Source organism: the organism of the source record quoted next, unplaced genomic scaffold (assembly GCF_019419815.1).
Source record: "Pyrus x bretschneideri cultivar Hongxiangsu unplaced genomic scaffold, Pyrus_bretschneideri_v1 Contig72, whole genome shotgun sequence".
NCBI lineage: Eukaryota > Viridiplantae > Streptophyta > Magnoliopsida > Rosales > Rosaceae > Pyrus > Pyrus x bretschneideri.
The window spans coordinates 1,435,744-1,443,805 of record NW_025999812.1 but is presented as its reverse complement, the minus strand read 5'-3'; positions in this window follow the sequence as shown (position 1 = coordinate 1,443,805).

Sequence of the window (8,062 nt, the reverse complement as noted above, 5' to 3'; positions counted from 1 at the left end):
CCTTCGTTTTGTGTCCTAAAGCGCCTACAAGGACATCAAAGTGGCTAGAAAATGCGAACGTTTAAGATTAAGAAAGGTTACCAAAACGGGAAACTTGAGGGTCAACTTTCCTAAAATAGGAAGCCTTGTTTGAGTAGGATTCTTCGTTTTGGTAAGAATTCATCGTTGGCGTAGGAATTCGTCGTTTCTTCAAGTCTTCAACTCATTCATTCCTCTTTCGCTCCAAAAGACTCCAATTTGCATCTTCTTGCACACTTTGGCCTTATAATCTGAAAATACACAAAAGTGGCCTTAAACACTGAAATAGATAAGTAAACACAACATAAATGCACGAGAACAAGCTAATTAAGTCGCATGAATATGCTCCTATCACTCCCATTATTCAACCATTAAGCCATTCACTCCATTATTCTTTCCCATTATTCATTCAATCTGTGCATTCCATAACCTAAAAACATAACAGCCGCAACCATCCCATTTTGATCTCTCCATCAGCCGCATAAATTATTCAGCCACTTTTTCCCATCAAAAAACCCAATCAGCCGCAGCCACCATAATTCCAGTTTTTTCCTCCCTAAGCCAGCCGTCACTACAAAATCCCATTTTTATTAACAGCCGCAACCATCCGTGCATTCACAACCAATTTTTCAGCCACATTCACAACCTTGCCGAACCCCCAAACCTTCCTAAACCCATCTATAAACCAGCAACTCACCCCAAATCATCCAAAACCTCACTGCCGCAGCAAGGAGAAGAGGAAAGAGGAGCTTCGACGCGCACCCATTCACGTGGATTCGTTGGGCGTTCTAGGTGTAATTCATCCTTTGTGCTTTATGTTTAAATTCAATTGTATTTTTCTTTTTGTGAACATGAGAGGCTAAATCCCCCTAGTTAGCTAGGGGGTGATTCGAAACCATGTTTATGCTTGCAATATGAATTGATTACTTTTGGTTGGAATTTCATGAATAATTGATTCAATTCATTTAACCGTTTGATTGATAACTTGTTTGTGTATGTTTATTGAGAGTGCACGCTTAATGTTCATGCATGAATTTGACGCTAGAATATAAGTGAGTTTCACCTAATAGTTATGAACTTATATTCACAAGTAGTGGAGGTTGCTTATAAACAATCGCGTTAAATGAATTCTTGGCACTAGTTTCATGCTCATCATAGTAACGAATGCCTCGTCAACACTTATAGTTTTCATGATGCTTAATGATTCTTGCTTGTTTCTCTATTATGCAATTCATGTAGGGAACTTGTGGGGAATGCTTTGGGTTGTCGCATGCAATCATCCAATTCATTAACTTAAGGAAAACTTGACGGTTAATTTAAGCGGACCTAATTAACCCGGGGTGTTGAGTTTCATAATTTATCGAAAGACCAACTGAAAATCAAAGTGTATGCAAGTGTAACATGTGTGGAGAAGAACCTTCTAGCTAGCATTCATCCATATTTTCATCACATTCATATTTACATTCTGCCTTTAAATTACAATCTGTGCATTTAGTTTAATTTCGTCAAAACCTCAATCCCCCTTTACTTTAGTGTCCAATTTAGTTAGAAAGTGTCTTAGTTTGTGTTTATAAGTGTTTTGTATTCTTTGAGTCTAGTTTAGTGTTTTTAACGTTTGTTTTACGTTTTTGAGTCAGTGTCCAAGTGATTTAGTAATCCCTCCTAATCCCCGGTCTAGAACGATCCCTACTTGCATCTTTACTACAATTGTCACAAGAGGGTTTTAATTTGTGTGCTTACTTAGTTCGCATCAGAGACTTGAGCCTAAACTTTGTTTGGAGAGTTATAAATCTATGGATTATTGTTTTCTAAAGTCGTTGCATGATCTCATTGTTTCTTTGCTTGGTTGCTACTTAGAATGCGTTTTCATCATTATAGTTCCAAATACTAGAACTCATGCCTATTTCATTCAAAGCATGATATTGAGTGCATAACATACAATAAGATGAAGTTGTTTAGTAAACCAGAGCCAAAAAGCCTTACCCTTTGCATATGTACTGTAGGTTTAACCCTTTTGAGCCTTATTTAGCCTATTTTCTTTGTTAGCCACATTATCCTTACCTAGCCTAGAATAGGACTATCCATACCCTTGTTCTTAAAGAATAGTGAAGCATGACTTAGAGGGAATACCTTTTGACTTACATTATGCAGAAAAACAATTGTGGGGGAAGGATTTTCATTGATTTCATAAAAAATAAAAATAAAAATAAAAATAAAAAGAAGAAGAAAAACGTGAAAAAGAAAAGAAAAGAAGAAAAAGAGTTAAGAAATAAGTGAGAATGAACTCACAAGTATTGGTTGTTGAAGAAAGGGTCCAAAAGTTTGAATTTAACCCTAAGTGTTATATGAACTTTCCCCTTGTGTTTAAGTTAGTTCTGCCATCAAAAGTGAATTCTAAGTGTCAATTTCATTACTTTGCTTACTATTGCTTTAAGAACCCTTGTTTATCCTTACCTTTCTTTATTAGCCAATACCTTAGCCCCGTTACAACCCTTAGACTTCTATCTTGATTGTTATGTGTTTCAATATGTGGAGTTTGAAATTGGTATGAGCATATGGAATCCCTGGTTCTTGCTTCTAAGTAGTAGCATTCCGTTCATGAGATCATATACATGTCATATTAATAATTCCAAAAAATGCTTTCTTTGTTTTAACATATGTGAGTGTTAGTCTACATGTTTACATCAATCTTCTCACATATACTTAGTATAGGGAGTGTAGTCAGAAAATCTGTGTGAAAATAGAGAGTATATCCAGTGAGGAATTGAGTGAATTCTCTAAGGCATGTTACTACATTCAAAATGTTGTTTTAATTGATTAAATGTGAGCTAGTAAGTGGTAACTATGGTTAAGTGTTTGCTCAAGTGTAAAGAGAACTAAAATCTGTGGGAGTGTTGATTTTTAATATGTCATGTTCATTGGAAATCCTTGAGACAAATGTTGGAAGGTCTAGATTGTGTTTTGTTTGTTTTGTTTTGCTCGAGGACTAGCAAAACCTAAGTGTGGGGGAATTTGATAGGAGCATATTTATGCGACTTAGTTAGCTTATTTTCTTGCATTTATGTTGTTAATTCCTAGTTATTTTAGTATTTTAAGCAAATTTCGTGTGTTTGTAGGTCCAATTGGCTAAAGTGGCAAGAAAGTGCAATTTGGAGCATTTTGTAGCAGTTTTGAGTTTGGAATGGTTAGCACATGCTTGGAGCAAGGTGGATGGACAAAATTGAAGACCAAAGGAGGCTAGGAATCTGCTACAGAGATGGAAGAAATTAATTCAAGATTTGGAAGAAAAAGAATCAGCCACAAAGAAGGAAACATGAGTCAAACTTCCTTATTTTGACTTAGTCAATCCTAATCTTTTCCTACTTATGGTCCAACTATCAAAGGGGTTCCTAATCAATTTAGGACACTTAAATATAAGTTCTAGAAGCCTTAATCCTAGTCAAAGAGTCCTTGCCACACCAATTTTCCCTTTCCCTTTCCTTGCCGTGCAAGGTAGCACCTTTCCCTTTCCTATTTCCTATTTCCTATTTTCTGTCCTTGCCGCACCCTTCTTCCCTTTTTCCCCTAGGATTTTGACTTTAATTACCCTTTTTCCTTAAGGATTTGGGGTCTAAATCTTTCCTAAAACATTTAATTAAAGCCATGATCCTTTCCCTAAAATATTCACATTCTGCCGCACAAGAAAAGAATCATTGAACCATTGAGCCAATCATCCATTCTTTCCACACACACAGCCGCACTAACCATTTAACCATCATCCTTCATACACAATTCCGCACCCTACCAATCATCATACTACCCTACCAATCACCCATCCTTGACCATAATACACCATAACCCAAATTCAACCATTCCACACCCTTGTGTCGTAGCCTAGCAAGGAAGAGAGAGAGGAGGAGTAGCCTTGGACGTTTTTGCCATTCACGTTGGATTGTTGGAACATTTTTAGGTGTAATCTATCTTTTGTTTTCAATGTTTAATTTAAATTCTCTTTGTTTTGCTGTGAACATGAGAGGCTATACTTGTTTTAGCTATAGGAGACTTTGAAACCATGATTATATTTGTGATATGAATTGATTAATTCCAGTTGTGATTTCATAAATTGTGAATGCAATTTACTTAACTGTTTGATTAAGAACTTATTCTTGTATGTTGATTAAGGAGGCCTACTTAGTTTGCATGCATGAATTTGATGCTAGAATATAAGGGAGTTTCACATAATCGTTACAAACTTATATTCACAAGTAGTGAAGGTTGCTGTTCACAATCGTGTTAAGTTAAATTCCTGGCATGAGTATCATGATGTCATAGTTACAAATGCCTTGTCAATGCTTATGATTTTCACAAAGCTTAATGATCTTTGCTTGTGTCTCTATTATGCAGTTCATGTAGGGAACTTGGGAAGAATAATTTGGTTGCCGATGCGTTATCCATCCAATTCAATGACTTAAGGAAAATCTGAGGGTTAATTAGTGATGTCACGGTTAATCTGGGGCATTGAGGTTCATGGTTTATTGAAAAAGCAACTGGAAATCAATTTGTATGCAAGTGTGTCATGTGTGGAGAAGGACCCTCTAGCTAGCGTATCACCCATTAATTCACCAAATTTGTATTCCTTTAGTTTGTTAATCAAATCTATTTGTTTAGACTTTAAATTTGTCAAAAACCCAATCCCCCTTACTTTGTTGTGTCAAATTAGTTAGAATATGTCCTAATTTGTGTTTTTAAGTGCTTTGAGTCAAAACCAATTCAATTTTCGTCCAAAGTAAGTCCTAGTGTCTAGTTTGAGTCTATTTGATTGCTTTGTGTTGTTTTGAGTTCTTTAAGTCTAGTTAAGTGTTTTTAAGCCTAGTTTAGTGTTTTTAAGTCAGTTTTAAGTAGATTAGCAATCCCTCCTAATCCCAGCCTAGAACGATCCCTACTTACATCTTTACTACAATTGTTAGTAAGAGGGTTTAATTTGAGTGCTATCTTTTGTCACATCACGTAGCGTTGGTCTAAACTCATAATGTACAACACGTACAAACCACAAATCAAAGAGTCTACAAAAAAGCATGAGATTGATAGGAGCATATTTAGGCGACTTAGTTAGCTTGTTTTCTTACATTTATGTTGTTAGTTCATAGTTATTTTAGTATTTTGAGCTATTTTCGTGTGTTTGTAGGTCCATAGGCCTTATAAAGCAATAAGGTGCATTTTGGAGCCTTTTGGAGCAAAATTGGGCTTGGAATGTATAGCATATGCTTGGAGCAAAAGGAATGGACAAAATTGAAGACTTAAAGATGTTAGGATTCCTAATCAAAGAAGGTTTCCTACTTGAAGTAGGAAAGTTAAGCCAAGGTTTCCTATTTTGGTTTGACCTTTCCTAATCCTAAATGTCCCTATGTTCCAGCAACATTGAAGGTTTCCTATGCATTCTAGGACATAAATCAAAGGTTCCTTGCACCATTCTAGCCCTTTCCGTACCCTTTTCCCTTTCTTTATTCCTTGCCGCACAAGGTAGCCTAAATCCTTGCCTAATTTCAGCCTTAAAACACATTCCTATTTTATTCTAAGTCCTTGCCATGCAAGGGGATTGTTTCTTCCCTATTTTGTGTCCCAATATCACATTCCCTTTTAATCCTAGTCAATGCCGCACCCTACATTCCTTTTCTATCCTATTTTCTGGCTTTAATCTTTCCTTCCTTTTCTTGCCGCATGTCACCTTCCTATTCCCTTTAATTTCTTATCTTACTTACTTATTTTGGGGAGATTCTTACCTTTAATGCTCTTGGACAAAATAGCTAAGTTTCACTGACCTTCCCTAAGACTTTGCCGCACCCATACACATATCTATTCATTCATAAACAGATTTCAGTCATCATTCATCTCTCTCACCACTCATAGCCACATCTTTCCATTCAACCATCAACCATACACTTTGCCGCACTCTATCCTCCACCATACCTCTTCGCCATTCATCTATCCTTCACCCTAACACACCATAAACCACTTTCACACCCTAAAACCTTTGTGTCGCAGCATAGCAAGGAAGAAGGAGAGGAGAAGAAGCCTTGGACATTTTTGCATTCAAGTTGGATTGTTGGAACGTTTTTAGGTGTAATCTATCTTTTGTTTTCAATGTTTTATTTAAGTTTTCTTTGTTTTGCTGTGAACATGAGAGGCTAAACTTGTTTTAGCTAGGGGAAACTTTGAAACCATGATTATATTTGCGATATGAATTGATTAATTCCAGTTGTGATTTCATAAATTGTGAATGTAATTTACTTAACCGTTTGATTAAGAACTTATTCTTGTATGTTGATTAAGGAGGCCTACTTAGTTTGCATGCTTGAATTTGATGCTAGAATATAAGGGAGTTTCACATAATCGTTACAAACTTATATTCACAAGTAGTAAAGGTTGCTTGTCACAATCATGTTAAGTTAAATTCCTGGCATGAGTATCATGATGTCATAGTTACGAATGCCTTGTCAATGCTTAAGGCTTTCACGAAACTTAATGATCTTTGCTTGTATCTCTATTATGCAGTTCATGTAGAGGATTTGGGAAGAATAATTTGGTTGCCGATGCGTTGTCCATCCAATTCAATGATTTAAGGAAAATCTGAGGGTTAATTAGTGATGTCACGGTTAATCTGGGGTGTTGAGGTTCATGGTTTATTGAAAAAAAAAACAACTGGAAATCAATTTGTATTCAAATGTATCATGTGTGGAAAAGAATCCTCTAGCTAGCTTATCACCCATAGTTTTCCCCAAATTCGTCCAAACTTTGTCTAAGTCTTTAAGTTACTTGTTTTTACTCTAAATTCGTCAAAAACCCAATCCCCTTTACTTTGTTATGTCAAATTAGCTAGAATCTGTCCTATTGTGTGTTTTTAAGTGCTTTGAGTCAAAACTAATTCAATTTTCGTCCAAAGTAAGTCCTAGAGTCTAGTTTGAGTCTATTTGATTGTTTTGAGTCTTTTTGGTTTGTTTTGAGTCATATAAGTTTAGTTAAGAGTCTTTGAGTTTATTTAAGTGTTTTTAAGCCTAGTTTTGTATTCTTGAGTCAGTTTTTATTAGATTAGCAATCCCTCTTAATCACCGGCCTAGAACGGTCCCTACTTACATCTTTACTACAATTGTCAATAAAAGGGTTTAATTTGAGTGCTATTATTTATCACATCAGAGATAAGCTCAATGAGTAAATAGATATAAAGTTTTAATGCATGTACTTCAAAACCCTTATTTTCTTTAAAATGGGGTCGGCGGCAGCCCAATGCTCACCCTCCTTGCCCTCCTCCCTCTTCCCCTTTCTTCCTCCTTATCCCCCCATTTCTCCTTGTTTCTCACCTTTTCATCCGACTCCCTCCAGTTTTTCCCTTCTCCAAACCACCATGGTTGGTGATTTAGATTTTCTTTTTTATGCACTAAGATTTCGACCTCTTCCAGAGGTGCACTTTAGTGGTTCGTAGCATTTAAAGTGCATTTTGCACTAATTTGTAGAATTATGGGAGCGCTCTCAGCAGGGTAGCTTGCCTACCCCCATTTTCTGTTCATCCTTTTATGTTCTTTGGCCCTTCTTCTGGGTGGTGGCTATGGATTTGAGGTGGTGGTGCGGCTGTTTTGGTGGAGGTGTCTGCTTTACATTTTCATGTCTAGGTTTTTTAGTTTGTTTGCTATGGGATGCTCACTTAAGGTCCATTTCATTGTAATTTTCTTTTATGGAGTTGGACTTTTGCTTGGCCTTTTTAGACTCTCTTTTGAAGTTGTTCTTATCTTGTAATAGCTTTCTCTTTTAATGAAATTTACTTTAATTGACAAAAAAAAAGGTCATGAAACAGAATAAAAATAAGAAATAGTGAAGAGAATCTTTTGAAGCTTTCTCTTAGTTCTCTATTTCCTTTAGCTTTTTTCCTTGATCTGCAACCTTTTTCTCCTTGATGCTGTTTGGTCTTTTCCCTCTCAAAAACTGATTACTTTTCTCTATCTAGAGAGAGGAAGAGATGCCTGTTGCCAAGTCCCTTCCCTGTGTCTAAAAGTGAAGAAAGTTTTTGGCTTTG